Source organism: Raphanus sativus, chromosome 7, assembly GCF_000801105.2.
Source record: "Raphanus sativus cultivar WK10039 chromosome 7, ASM80110v3, whole genome shotgun sequence".
NCBI lineage: Eukaryota > Viridiplantae > Streptophyta > Magnoliopsida > Brassicales > Brassicaceae > Raphanus > Raphanus sativus.
The window spans coordinates 12768566-12784721 of record NC_079517.1 but is presented as its reverse complement, the minus strand read 5'-3'; the positions used below and the strand labels follow the sequence as shown (position 1 = coordinate 12784721).

Below are 16156 nucleotides of genomic sequence, written 5' to 3'. Positions count from 1 at the left end.
TGTCATTTTGATAGTTCTTGGGTCTTGGCATATGCCCATGATGGATGCATATGCATTCAGACCTTCAAAGATGGAATTTTCAGCTAGACTTGAAGAATGTCATGACGATGCTTATCTCTTTTACAATCTTTTATAGTTCTTAACCAAATTTTATAATAACTTCGATACTGTAACATCATATTGATATTCTAAAACTATCGCATGTGACATGTCTTTGTCAAATGAAATTTACACCTTGTTTGATGATGAATCAGCTTATTTTTATTCAAAACTTGTACAAAACTACCATTTACCTCTTTTTAATCAACAACTTTTACCATTTTATTATTTTTTTATAATTTTAGGTATCAACGGGTCAAAACCCAACCCGACTAGTATCCTAAAGATCTGATGCCAAGATCTGACAAGCAGCGTCAGCCAAATCCGGTTGCTTGTAAGAAAAATTAGATAACGCTGTCACCTAGATACATGGATTGATAAATCTGAGGGGCGCATATTCTAACCCAAATCCTTCAGAGACATTTAGATGTCATATGCCATCCTACCACATCTATGTGGTTTCGTTTTATTACATTTACAGCTAATTTCCAAAGGAACTTGTCTCTTCTGATCTATACCATACTATTTACTCATTTAGTGCTTGAGCACGACCTACTAGAACAGGGAATAAAGTACATCCAAGTGAATGCACACATTTGGTAAGCACTCCATTTGTTTACAATTTAGCTGTTTTCAGAATTTATAAATTTATAGAAAATGTTAGTAATGATTCTTCTGTTTAATTGTTATTTAAATAATAAATATTATAAAAGAATTTATAAAAACAAAAAAAAAACTCAATTTGAAAACTGAAAATATATAACATTTTGAAATATTTTTTTCTCTTAGACACAATGTACTCAATAAAAACGGAAGGAATATTAGATATGCTACCATTATCTACGAAGATAGCATAACTAATAACAGTAACAAACTATTTAAAACAGCATAATATATGTGGCTACTGGCTAGTCAACCTTTAACCCTTCTTTTGTGAGGTATGCGGCGGCAACTATTCCAAAAAAAAATGATTACATTCACATTTTGTTTTAATTTTGATTAAATTTCGTAATTTTAAAAAGGGTAAAATAAAAGAAAATATCAAGGATGGAAAATGGTCCCTTCACTGCCAAAATACACTGACCCTCTGTCGAGTCCTCATCTTTTTTCTTGGATTTGGTATTGACGTGGTCCCACCAGGTGTGCTTACCTTTTTTATTGCTCAAAAAAATGTTTTAAAAATAATTATATATCATCTAAATAATATATATATATATTTTTTGAACATTTAAATAATAAAAGTATGGAAATTCCGTTTTTTGTGTGCTTTATACTTGCTTCATTTCTTTCAGACAAAAACGATGCTGAAAGTGGTGGCTTGTTCTTATCGTTGGATTTGCGGGTCTTTTATGATTCAAAAAATCGATTCACATGCTCTGCAAACAAAAAGTTTTGTATTTATATTCGTTCCACCAAAATCCGTGTCAATCCACCAAACATGCGGGTATTATAAATTATATTAAAATAATTATTTTTAATTACATGCTAATTATTTTAAATAATATTAAAATAAAATTATTATAAATAAAATTATCAAGTTGACAAAATTTTTTTTATCAAAATATCTATATTATTTTATACATTTTTACAAAAATGGTTTAATCTGTATTTTTTAATTTGCAGGTTTTTTTTTGCCATCTAAAGATATTTTATTAAAAGGCCGAAGCCTATAAACGAAATACAACAAAACAAGGCCCAAAAGGCCCAAACCGAAAGGGACCCAAACACAAAGAAAATCGGGTCCAAACAGTAAACCACCCGACAACCGCGGGTCTATGTTGAAACACGAAAATCCACGTGTTACGCCCTCAACAGCGAGACTCAACACGCGTCACCGAACCGAAACCAAACACCGCTCCGAAAGATTACGCGGGAAACAAACAGTTCCGCGCCAGAGACAAGCGGTGCTTCCCAAAACTCCACCACCGGAGAGTCGAAACACGGAGAGCATCAATCAGCCTAGCCGAGATCTCCTCCGAATCCTTAAATCCTCGCGAGACTAAATCCCGCCACTACCACCGCCGTCTTCATCGCCGTAGCACCATCATTGGAGAGCTTCATCGCCTGTCGAGATCTCTTCCAACACGAGCCACGCCGTCGAACCCGAAGACCAGACGGATTCCGAGTCACACCGAACGAGCCAGATCGTAACCAAAACCCAATCAAACCGATGGGTTGAGAGCCGGCGATGCGGAGCTTTATAAGCCTCCGCTTCCCAGAAACATGAGCCGGCGACGCGGAGCTTTATAAGCCTCCGCCCCCCAGAAGCATAAGTCGGAGACGGCGAGCAAGCCTCCACCTCCCGGAGTCAGATCTTAAACAGAGAAAAGAAAACAGAAGACCACGATCATGCCTTTCCCGACGCTATACACCGAAGAAATAAAAAGAAAACTGAAGTACCGGACCGACGGTGGCTATGGGAGTCCACGCTGTCGGCCGGAAAACACTATTCACGGCTGGGTTGTTCTAGAGAGATGACAGAGGATTTTATCTCTCTCTGCAGTCCTAATTGGTCCCTTTGTTTTAATTTGCAGGTTAGATGATACATGCGATTGAAATTTAGCTGATATACAATTACTTTACATAAAAACAATCAAGTTACATCTATACTTGCAAATCAGTTTTTTTTAAGCCACTCGATCCACACTCGTCCTTCTACGGATCAAACAAGGAGTCCACGAATAATGAATAATGAATCAAATATTAACAAACCAAAACTCGTTACTGGTGTGGAAGCCCCTTGGTCCAATGGTTTGACTAAGGGTTCATGTAATGCTTCTACACCCGGAGGTCTGGGGTTCAAACCCCAGAAAATACCAAATTATGCAGCTTATAGAGAAACGGATTACAGGAGATCTTCAGCTTGGTGCAGGGCGTACCATCGAACATGGATCTCATAGGACGGCTCGGAGAGGTGCAGTCAGGCGTGTATTCTCACAAGATGGTAGAATTGTCGGCTGTATAATCGTCTTTGTAATATTCTCATCATTGTAATAGCATAATTAATCGATAATAATCGATCCATGTTATAAACTAAAGAGAATGTGGAGAGTGATTTGTGAGAAAGTTGTGTGTATTTCTCATTAGCCAACACCACAATATATAGTGGTTTGATACAAGGGTTTACAAATGCTTTACAAGGAATAAAATCTACACATTGATTACATTGACTACATTGATGTCATAGAGAAGACTTGGTCATGGTGATATCTCCAAGGTTGACTGAGTCTTCTGATCTCGGTACGGTTTGTAGATGAACCGATGTAGACCGGATGTAAACCTCCTTGCACTTTCTCTTGTATATGTTGGACTTGTATAGTACTTGGTTAAGTACTTGGTTATGGTCCATCCACACAATGGATTTTATAACACTCCCTCTTGGATGCCATAACCATATGAGTTCATAATATGCTTAATGTTGCCTCATTAAAACCTTACTAGGAAAACCCATTGGGATAAAATCATAGTTAAGGAAAAAGAGTACAACACATACTACTCCCCCTGATTTGAACATCACTTGCTGAATAGATGTTCATGGATTCTTTACTTGAACAATCTTGTATTGTTCGGACATATCATGTCTCTTAGAATCCTGATGGTACTTTAGAAAATGTACCACTTTGATATCGACCACTTTAGTACTTTAGATAAAATGTACTATTTTATACTCTGGTCGTTTTGATTATGGTCCTTGACCAAATCACTCTTATATGCCTTTCCATAATATTGGCTGGCTAGTACTTTAGATCCTTTGTATAATATGGATCATCATTATATCAAGTATGAGCTACTTAGCTCTCTAGGACTTATGGATATGCCTTAGCTTTATGAGTATAATATTATTTGCCATAAACAACTTTAAACATAGGCCATATCGGTTAGATCATGATCCTTATTTACATATGTCCATAGATGATCTATGATTGATCTGAGACATTGTCAACCTTAGTGTGCCGGCAATTCGTACACATATATATATATGGACGATTGGACTGATCTAGGCCGGACACGGTCATGACATAGAATTGATCTAATTGATCCTCAAATTTATGTCTAATGACATCCATGATCTACAGCTTTATCATGGACCAAATCTTATAATATGGTCGGACCCGTTGGGTCGCATATGGACGCATAATGCGGTCCTACACCTTTTGTTCAAAGATGAACTTTGATCTTATAGTTTATCTCTATGATAGCTTATTCATTCATACCACAGCTTGGTTGGTTCATGCTGAGAATTTTGACCAACCATAAGTATTACCAAAATTTGGCTAATTTGTGGTGATGGTCTATAACCTTTCTAAGGTTTCATGAATAACCATTTAACCTATCTTAGGCTGGTTAGTATAACACAAGGAATTTAAAATTTCTCTATAGACTGATTTGAACTGTTCTTATAGAACTCTTCATTTGCTTATATGTAGCAATTTAATTTAATCCCGGGACAGCTCTGTTCATGCGAACTTCTTTTCTCATCTTATGATTCCGAGCTTAATACATTTTGGTAAACCTTTTAGGTACCAATAATATTATTATCATCCAGTGATTCATATATAGCATACTACATCTTTTGAATTTCTTCCAGACATTATATGTAGTGACATATGTAGTATTATCCACCACTTTGGATTATATAGACCTCCCTTGGTCTGTCTCACGATTTTATCCTTCTTTCAGGATTTATCTATTCACTGGGCATCATATGGCGTTTATATATTCATGGCCAATTCAATACGCCTTTATCTGTCACTTTTAGAAACCCCACGTTTCTTTCTTTTATTCATTATTTATGAGTACTCTTGCGTGGGTTCATGATCTTCGATTCATTATTCATGTGCTACATATTCGCGCTTTTTCTTATGAATGTATTGTGTCGACACATTTATATATATATGGTTTCCTTCCAGACATCAAATAATTCATTGAGATCTCATCATTATCAATGCTTTCAGTACCATGAGGCCCAGCGTCCCGAACCCCAAGTGTTGATACTGACGGCATAGCCATTTCGGCCTTGTCTGGAAAGTCTATGACCTCGGTTTCTTTTTGCACCTTTCTTTAATTTCCGAGGTTCCTTTTGGAACATATATTCGGTCTTATATTAGACTCTGTAGCAACTTGGTTGTGTCTTTAAGATATCAAAACCGTGTGGTGATAAGCTGGGATGACATAGTCATTCTTTCTCGGGTCAATGTGTCTGGCATTTTATTTTGCTATCATTGTAGCATATGGACGTCTATAAATCTTTTCTAGTCCGAGGATCTTTGCCAAGACAATGATGGTTGATACCATTCTTTACCAGCTTACTACTTCTCCTTTCAAATGTTGGATATTGGGATTCATAAACTCTATGTAATCCTTGTTCCTTGGCCTATGATTAAATCACCCATTTTGGCTCAAGGTTTCTTTTAAATTTATGGAGAAAGTATATTCATAATATATATCCAACATATATTCCCAATCCTCCTTATGAGATTCTAAGATCATATGATCTTTAGATGGCACATATATTTGTGGTGGATTCATTCATAATATCTTAATTCATAATATCTTAATATGATATATGTTTGGACTCATGACCCGTATTAGTCTGAGGTGAGAATATTTATTATCACTTATATGGCCTGATATAATATCTATGGCCTGATGCAAGTTAATCTTTTATAACTCATGATGTCCCCAAGCATATGGACTTTTAGATTTTGAACCTTATAGGTAATGTTCATATCCTCATAAATTCAACCAATATGTAATATGGTTGTGGACCATGTTTCACGGATTTTAGTATGGTCATGTATCATGGGATTTGTCCTCACTCCCCCTCATGAACATACTCTAATTCGTGGTGCTTGGGACAATAAATTTCCTTGTGCATAAATATAAATTGCACAAACGTGAGATCTTATGGGATAGCTTTTGTGCCTTTTTAAATCTTTGCATCATAATTCAGATGGCTAAGTATGGCATGGCTAAGTATGGCAATGCCATCTAAGTGATAATTTTCGTGGGTCAATCAAACATGATTATGATTGCCCTGGCTATTTGCCTAATATCATATTGATCTCTAGATCAATAGAGAATGTAGTCTCGACCACTTAGGCGATTTTAATTTAGGTAATCTTATTCGTTTTTGCCCATTGTTGGAAACCATATTTTCTTCTTAACTCAATGGGTCTTATAGGGTGAATATAATGCCTTTTAGGCAATGCCTTGGTCGGACCATTTTTCCTTTCTTTCAAGGAATGTCCAGTTGAGTTCAAGAGTATATTATGCATCATAATAGAGCCTAGATGGCCGAGCATGTCATGCCATATGTTAAAGGCTTCTCTGAACTCTTTGGAAAGTGATTTGGGGTATTAACCCACAATCATATTTATCTTGGCTCAAAGAAGGCCTATAGATATAGTAGGTAGTCTCTAGGACTTTCCTTTGGCCTTGGGCATTTTAATAAATCATAAGGAATTCTTTCTTTCCTTTGCCCATAGTTTCAATATGTAGAACATTCATATAAATGTCTTTGAAACTTTGATAAATTCCACTTTGATTTATGTGGAATGTAATGCATCAGAGATTTTTTTTTTAGATGTGTGCCTTTAAGCATCATGAGGTTGGACTAGCCATGACCTTGAAAAATATCTTTTGTCTCTTAATATAATGTGGCTTGGTCCACTATAGAGAACAAAGACAAAGTAAAATGATGTCGAAATCTAATTGGCCTCTTTAAGGCAATATGAAGTCTCGTATTCAAGTTGATCATCATTCTTATGGTCGAAATTATTCGCACCATCTAGATGGACCCAATGGGCCATGGGGTTCTATCCCTTTATGATCTACTGGTAGAGTTCAATAAGGTGTTTGGGAGTTCTACATCAGTTGCCCCAATGATTATTCATCCCACACTGATGGCAAGCAAATTTTGTCGTGGCATGGGTATTAAAATCGGACTTATACCCACGGCTAAGTTGATAACCTTGGCCTCGGCCTCGACTAATGTTGTAGGTGATATCCACGCACACCCTTGTCATCTTTCCATGGCCTTTCGCATGGCCATGGTTTGACTCTTTCATATGGCTCTGTGGCCGTATGTGCCTTAGGCAATGCCTTAAAATCCAGGAGGCCTCATCTCACTATTCCTCATGAGTAACTCATTATTTTGCTTAGCAAGCAACAAACAAGAGATTAAATTTGCATATGTGGAGGAACCCTTTTCTCGGTATTATTACTGAAGCAAAACATTGCTTGTGGAATGTAGAGAATTTCTTCTCTAACATGTCAGCATATGTGATAGTCTCTCCACACAGTTTCAACTATGAGACTATCATGAATAGAGCCGAGTTATACTCATCCACAGACTTATAGTCTTGGGTCTTTAGGTCCCTCAAATCATATAGGACCTTTGGTAATAGCACCGTATTATGGTGATCATTTCTGGATTTAAGTTTTATCCAAAGGTCGAGAGGATTCTCAATAGTGAGATATTGATCATTGAGACTTTCAGTAAGGTGATGGCGTATGATTAAGAAAATCGCCTTTTATCTATCTCAAAAGTGAGAAATTTAGATTCAATCACCAAGATTTAGATTTCAAGATTATTTTCAACATCTGAATATTTAACATTGCTTTCAAGCATCAAGAATTTATATAAGCAATAGAAGCCTTAATTTATATGATTTAATTTATATGATTTAATAAGGCTTCCCCCAAATCATATAATATATTTGCTTTAAGCATTTCTAGTATGACAATGATCAATTGATCCTTGCATCTAGTGATCCTTTTAATTATAATTCATATTTGGATTGATTATATATATGTATATAATTTCATATAGGGTTTCCAAGCCCTTTAGAATTTTGAATAAAGATCAGTCATAATTTTAAATGAGATCAAGCAATATGGATGAAAATCAATCACAATGGTCGAATGATAAATGCATGGCTCAAGAACTAATCGGATGTTCTGTCTTAAGCATTGGACCAAAATAATATAAATGTGATTCTTAATGCAAGAGGATACTTGATTTTCAAAGATCATAAAATAATAACCGATTCCTTCCCCCCTTTACCGGGTAAACCAAGACAAGAAAATTTTATAATTTTCAGCAAATGTCTAAACCAAATTCAATTATATTTTCAATCAATTGGTTTCAAGGAAGGTTTATATTTTAATAAAAGCAAGCATGCTTAGTTCTTAATAAAACTATATGACATGGAAATGATCTGTTCATGATATGTGAATGATCTAGCAATATGACAATTATGCATGGTCAGATTTTAAACAATATGACAATTGCATTCAAAGTTGGTTCAAGATGATTCAAATTTTTTTTTTTTTTTACTAAACTTATGCTATCAAGTATGCAACAAGATTACTATATAATTTTAATCATCAATTTCAGGCATGGTAAAAGATCAAGATTAACTATCAACTTATGTGATCAATATTCAGTATGATATGAAATCTATTCAAGGTTGGTTCAATTATTTAGCTATCAACCTATATGATCAAATGATTTCATGCATATTTATTCTATCTTATTAAAATCAAGACTATATGTTATAAAAAATTTATAAACATTTTCAGTCAAAGATATGCATTTAATAAAATCAAATATGCATTTATAAAATCCGATTTTGCATTTATAAAAATCATAAAACTTTTAACAGTTACAAAGCAAACATCAATATTCAAAGATATGCAATGATGGGATTTAATTTTGATTTTATTTTTGGTTAACTGGATTCATGGTTTTGATCTTTGGATTTTCGATTTGCTGGTTGAAAAACCAAGCAAGAGGTTTAAGGGTTTTGATGGTATTGATAAACGACTTATACAACCTGCTGGAACAGCTGGTGATGCGAATGAACAAAGGTTTGATTATTGGTTTCAATCCTTTATACAAATCCGGATTTAAGGCCGGATCATATAGGAGAAAGGTAGAGCCGATTTATGGCTTACAAACCAAGAAGGAGATTTAGGATTTAACATTTTATTTTATAAGAATTTTATAATCAAGATTCATATAGATCTTTAGGTTTCTTTTCAGATATAATGGTGTTCTTAGATTTTATGGATAGATTAGTTTACCATTTTACACCACAAGAATCTGAATGGACCACCATGAGAGAGAGTTGATCCACAGATGAGCTGGTTGAGAGAGAGGTGGAGGAGTTGGCCGGAAAAACCATGAGTCAGCGGCGCGGATTGTATATGCTATTCACGACGCGTCAGAGATCGGATCGACAAGCAGTCTTCGGAAACGGATTCCTCTCGTCTTGGGCTTCAGTTTGATAGGTGGATCGTCGTCTGGCTCCACAGGGTTTGAGAGATACGGCGGTTTAAAGTTACGCCTGAATTTAAGATTTTCTGGCCGGAAAAGATGGCCGGAAAAGAGAGCTCAGGTGGAGAGAGACTTCTCAGGTGGAGATCACTATCGTGCTGATAACGTGTTATAAACTAAAGAGAATGTGGAGAGTGATTTGTGAGAAAGTTGTGTGTATTTCTCATTAGCCAACACCACAATATATAGTGGTTTGATACAAGGGTTTACAAATGCTTTACAAGGAATAAAATCTACACATTGATTACATTGACTACATTGATGTCATAGAGAAGACTTGATCATGGTGATATCTCCAAGGTTGACTGAGTCTTCTGATCTCGATCCGGTTTGTAGATGAACCGATGTAGACCGGATGTAAACCTCCTTGCACTTTCTCTTGTATATGTTGGACTTGTATAGTACTTGGTTAAATACTTGGTTATGGTCCATCCACACAATGAATTTTATAACAATCCAGACGTTCAAAAAAAAAAACTCGTTACTGGCATCATGGATAATGAATTAAATATTAGCAAACCAAAATCTGTCCGAAGAAAAAATATTAATGAGCATGGTGTTATTTACAGAGTCGGGTCCTAACAATTATTGTACCGAAGCATAAGAGCACAATTAACGCTGTATCTAAAGACATCTCTTAACATTAAACTCAATAAAAAATATAAAAAAAAGGAAGGAAAGCGTAGACACGCCTCTTGCGTAATGACCGCGAAGGCTTGTCTCTTAGTGCCACGCGTCGAAATATCAGTGGTCAGTTGATCGGTTACGCGTAAAACGCGATCAACTCTGTTTCTCATTCTCTCTCTCTCTCTCTCTCTCGAAAGGTCTCTCTCGACGAAAGGCGATTCGCCGTCTCCATCGATTGATCTTGTCGTCTCCGTCGGTGTACTTAATCGGCGACGCCTCTTTCTCTGTCTCGCTCTCCCTCGGTGGTTCTCTGTCTCGGTGGTTCTCTGTCTCGATAGTTCTCTCTCTCTCGGTGGTTCTCGGCTTCTCTCTCTCTCGGTGGGTGTCCTCGAGGCGACGAAGCTCTCCTTCGGTGGCTCAGATCGGAGACGTCTCCTTCGGTGTCTCTTATCGGCGACGGAGCTCTCCTTCTGAGGCTCTAATCGCTGACGTCTTAATTGAAAGGTAAGCGGTGGTTTGTTTTTTTCTTGATTATGCATGTCTTAATCATGCATATTCTTGGTCTGATCAGTGGTTTTCTATGTAGTTTGTAGTTTCTTTTTAAGACCGATTGGTTATTCAAAATCCATTGTTCTCTTGTTTCATTCTCTTGTTTCATTCTCTGTTTAAAAATAAAACAGTTTTGATGTTGATATGTTCGATTGATTCGGTTTGTTAATTAAGATGTTAATTAATAAAATGGATAGATCAAATATGATATGTTTGTAAGTTTGTTTCAAATAAGACTGATGGATCAATGTTTATTTGCTCTGTTTCTAACCTTGTTTTGTTTCTGTTCTTTGAGGAGTACGAAGAGGAGTACATTTGGTGGTAGGCCGAGAAGAAAGAGGAGTACATTTGGTGGAACAAAACAGGTAAAAGTCTTCTTCTTTGAAGTGATAACTAGGTTGTAGTTAATGTTTTGCTTAGTTGTAGGTTATGGTTGTGTTAGTAATAACTAGGTTTAATGGTTGAAGTGTAATAACTAGGTTTAATAAATTGATTCTCTTGTCAGGGTGGAGGATAAAGCTGAAGATCGAGTAAAGGTTCAATGGTTCAGAGGATCAACTTAAACACACTGCACAAATTAGGTTGGTGTTACTCTCTCTTCTCGTTGAAGAATTGGTGTAGGTTGTGGTTAGAATTAAATAGAGTCTAATTAATGGTTAGAGTAAGGATATGGTTGTGATAAATAGAAGTGATGGCTACCTATAATTGTTAAAGCTTAGTGTGATTAATGTCGTAGATATATATCAAATCTATAATTGTTAAACTCATGAATGCATCTGAACGCACTTCCCTCCTTCTCTTCCTTCTCGGCCTTCTATAAACTCAAATTCCTCCTTCTCTTTCTTTTCATCCCCTTCATATTCCTTCTCAACATCTCCCTGATGGATTTTAATTCAAGCCAGTCTTCTGGCTTTTTAGACTTAAACAACCACCTATCAATGATAACCCAACTCAGTTTCTGAGTTTTCTACCTTCTCCAGAACTTGGAGGATCTGGATCACGTGCTGAAATTGGTGAGGACCGTAAGCAAAGGTCGAAGTGGTCAACTGCTGAAGACCTCGTCCTCATCAGTGCATGGTTGCATCACCTGAAGTAGAAGTGGTGGAGATATCAGATGAAGAAGAAGTGGTGGAGATATCAGATGAAGAAGAAGAGGATATGGCGGAGTTATCACACGAAGAATACATGCGCAATATGGACAAATACAAGGCTTTGAGGTCTGGAATCAAGCTAGAGGAAGGAGAATCCTCACGGACTACATAAAGACAGCTTGTGTCTTGTCTTGTTTCTGTTGTTTCTGTTGTGACTTGTCTTGTTATTTCTGTTGTGTCACGAACTTTAGTGTTGTCTCTTTGTGTCACGGACATGTAGAGGAAAGACAATCCTATGGCTTTTTATGTCACAGACTTTAGTGTTGTTGTTGTATTTGCCTCTTCTCAAACTCTATTTATATCTATCTTTCATATTCATCATCTCTCCATCGTAAGAACAACATACTCTATTTATACTTTCTCATCTTACTCATCTTTTACTCTTTTAAACATCAAAGTCATCTTTTTCTCATCAAGTTATTTCTTAAATCACTATATATGGGTTCTTCTTCTCAAAATACATTAGAAGCATCTTTTGATAATAAAATTGAAGAGCTCTTTGAGCGACATTGTGAGGAAGCCATTGAGAATTTAACCACTCTCACTATTCAAGAAGAAAGGAAAAACAAAAGAAAAAAACGAGTTCATATCGAAAGACATCGTGAAGAGGGCGATGTCCGTTTATGGCATGATTACTTTAGTGAAAATCCTACCTACGGTCATAACATATTCCGCCGACGATTTAGAATGAACAAGCCATTGTTCATGAAAATTGTTCATCGACTCTCAACCGAAGTTGAATTCTTTCGACAAAAGGTAGATGCTCTCGGAAGGCGTAGTCTCTCTCCACTACAGAAGTGTACAGCAGCTATTCGTGTTTTGGCGTATGGTTCTGCGGCTGATGCTGTTGACGAATACCTCCGACTCGGTGACACCACAGCTCGGTCATGTGTGGAACATTTTGTGGAAGGAATAATATATTTATTCGGCGATGAGTATCTAAGAAGACCAACACCGGATGATCTTCATCGTCTACTTTATGTTGGTGAAGAACGTGGATTTCCCGGGATGATAGGAAGCATCGATTGTATGCATTGGAAGTGGAAGAATTGTCCTACCGCTTGGAAAGGTCAATATTCACGTGGTTCGGGAAAACCCACAATTGTTTTAGAGGCGGTTGCTTCGTATGATCTATGGATATGGCATGCGTTTTTTGGATCTCCAGGTATGTTAAATGATATCAATGTTCTTGATCGCTCTCCTGTTTTTGAGGACATACGAGATGGTCAAGCTCCGCAAGTCACTTTCTCTGTCAATGGAAGAGAGTATCATTTGGCTTACTATCTCACCGACGGTATCTATCCGAGATGGGCAACTTTTATCCAATCTATTTCACTACCACAAGAACCAAAAGCGGCTTTATTTGCTAAAAAACAAGAAGCATATCGAAAAGATGTCGAGCGTGCTTTTGGAGTCTTGCAAGCTCGTTTTGCCATTGTTAAAAATCCAGCACTTTTTTGGGATGAAGACAAAATTGGAAAGATTATGCGAGCATGTATCATACTCCATAACATGATAGTAGAAAACGAACGAGGTCAATCCACTCAATATAATCTTTTAGAGTTCCGAGAAGGAGAAGACACCAGAAGTTCACATGTCGATTACACGTTTTCTACAGAACGAGAAACAGATATCGGAAATATAATGGATGCTGAAACTAGCATTCGTGATAGTCAAATGCATGAACAACTAAAAGCTGATTTGGTCGAACATGTATGGGATAAATTCGGACATGAGTATCCCAACAACTAAGCTCATATGTTTCTTTCAAATTTCCCACCTTTTATTTACTAATCTTTGTTTTAATGTGGTTTATCTATGTTTAAAATATTTTTCTTTAATATGTTCTAATTAATAAATATTTTCTTTTTGAAAAAATAATTTAATTTTTTTTTAATGTTAAGAACTCTAAATTAAGAACCTTGCATTGGAGCTGAAATATTAAGTTCTCTTAACTACAACCTCTTAATCATCATTAATTACTAAAAAATTGTTAAGAGTCACATTTTAACTCTTAGGGTTAATCATGCTCTAACTAAAATAAATGGTCTATTTATTTTCACTTTTATAATAAGAATAAAAAAACTAAACAATGTCAAATATGGTAAGTAGAACTACCCAACTCCTTTGCGTTTAACAGAATTACCACTTGAGCTGTTGAACAATATGCATCATTACGTGGCCGCTATCGTCAATATTTAGTGGCGGCCGGAAGAACCAGCTTCTCTCCCTTACATCTAAAAGCATGATTAATGGGGTTTTTAGGGTGAGTTCTTAGTAGAATATAAGATACCGTCTCTTAATTTTAACTAAAAAATCTAAGAATCAGTTCTTAAATAATCACTCTAAGAACTCTATTAATCATGCTCTAAGACCGGCCCTTGTTATTCCTACCTAGATTTGAAATATAGTGAATCAACTTTGACTTCAAATTACTTAACAAACCAAAACTCGTCATCACTGGACCACCATTACAATTTCAGCACTGTTTAAATATTTTGTTTACGAATATATTTGGATGGTAAATAACTAAATATGTTTATTTTTAGTCAAAAAAAATATGTTTATTCATCTGTCCATATTAAGTGATAATATTCGTGGGCCACACAATTTCTTACTCATGTCCTTATGTGACTGGATTCAGTTCACGATAGTTTAGTCGAAACTAGGTTTGTGAGAATTAATGTGATATGATTTTAGAGAACTGGGGTGTGGGGGATGTAAATTCCATGGAAGAGAACACTGTCGAATCCCTTTTTTTGGGTGCAAATGTTAAAGAATCCCTTATTTATGTCCTATATTGATATGTTTCATTGTCTCTCTTATCTGGAGTTATTTTCAGTGTGTTGCCTATCTGCAAATCTCTTGTGTTGATACAGAGATGCTTGCGATAAGAGGAGAGTTTGAAGCTAGCAGCTAATTACTAGTATGGAGGAATCAAAATGATGTACGTCTTAATTCGTACAATATATTTTAAATCAACTTCTCATGGATTCAGTTTGAGATATTTTTGGATTGCAGTATATGTAACAAGCATACTTAGTCTGTCGGTATATTCTGTAAAATATTATTATAGTTTTGTTAGGATATCTCTGCTGACTTTTGTAATACATAAATTTCTTTCTGCTGTAAATGCAACCAAGTATGGTACGGTACATGCCATGTATTTGTACTTGCTGATTTTAATCCAAATTTGAGGACTACTGATTTGGAGAAGCTTTTTGTGGGCTTCAAAGACAGTGAATCTGGGAACGCTTTACACAGGTGAAGGATCGTGGAATACTTTGCACAGCTTTGCTAAACAAGCATCATTTTTGCATTCCATAATTGGTGATATCCTCACCGAAAATTTGTCTTTGTTCTAGTCTTTTTTTTTCTCATTTTCTCATCTCCAGTGGAGGTCAAAATCAGTATGATATAGTTGTTTTTTATGATAAAGATGGTGCAGAATCTTTATCAAAAAAAGAAGAAGGTGCAGAATCAGACAACTCAGAGAAAGCATATGAGTGTTAACCATTCATCTTAAGAGGAAATATAAGAGAGTTGCGGAATGCAGAGAAAACATACGAGTGTCTTTGCATATGCCATAATGCTTAGATAAAATTATGTCTCTGATTCATGTTACACTTGTCAATTTACATGATATCAATGAATACACATGACTTTTACCATATTGTATTTGTTGATTTAGTGAAAATATCCATCTATTATAAATAATTGTTATTTGCACAATGAGTAAAAAAGAAAAAAATATCGATGAAAACAACAAAACGTTAAAAAAGTTATTTTCATTACGTGACGGTTTAAAGTTTTTTATTAAATAATGAGGCAGTTTATGCTACTAAGATAGTTTTTTCTAACTATTTCACTTTTTTCATAAATGAACTAGTTAGTGTGCAATTAATTCTTTGTTAACCAATTTAACATCTGATTTTTGGCGACAATGAATCACATATAATTCTATAAAATATAATAAAGTGGGTCAATGTACCTTCTTCTTTATTTTTTCTATTCAGTTCTTTATTTTTCTTTTTGTAAAGTGAATATTGTTTTTCGAGAAGATTTTTTCCAGAAAATATGTTCATAATCAGTATCTTTATTATTTAATCTATTTTTTGATGTATGTGAAAGTATAAATCTGAAATATATATTAGATGTCCAACATGTTGTAAAGTTGTGTACATTCGTTAGTGTACATGTGTACATTAAAGGTTGGTGATCTATTTCAACGTGTGTATAAATGTGTACAATCGTGGTCGTGTACACATGTGTACATTCGTGGTTATGTACAATATTATATATTGCTTATGTACAGATATGTTCGAAACATACTTATTGCACATCAATTACAAGGTGTACATGAAAATTGTGGTGTACACCTATTTTC

General features: G+C 35.6%; 1 long non-coding RNA gene across 1 annotated transcript; it reads left to right on the top strand.

Moving 5' to 3' along the window:
- Positions 1-10912: 10912 nt before the first annotated feature.
- LOC108817360 (uncharacterized) lies at positions 10913-15107 on the top strand. Its single transcript, XR_001943997.2, has 3 exons — positions 10913-10983; positions 11124-11199; positions 14612-15107. It is a non-coding gene; the product is annotated as an uncharacterized LOC108817360 (long non-coding RNA).
- Positions 15108-16156: the final 1049 nt, after the last annotated feature.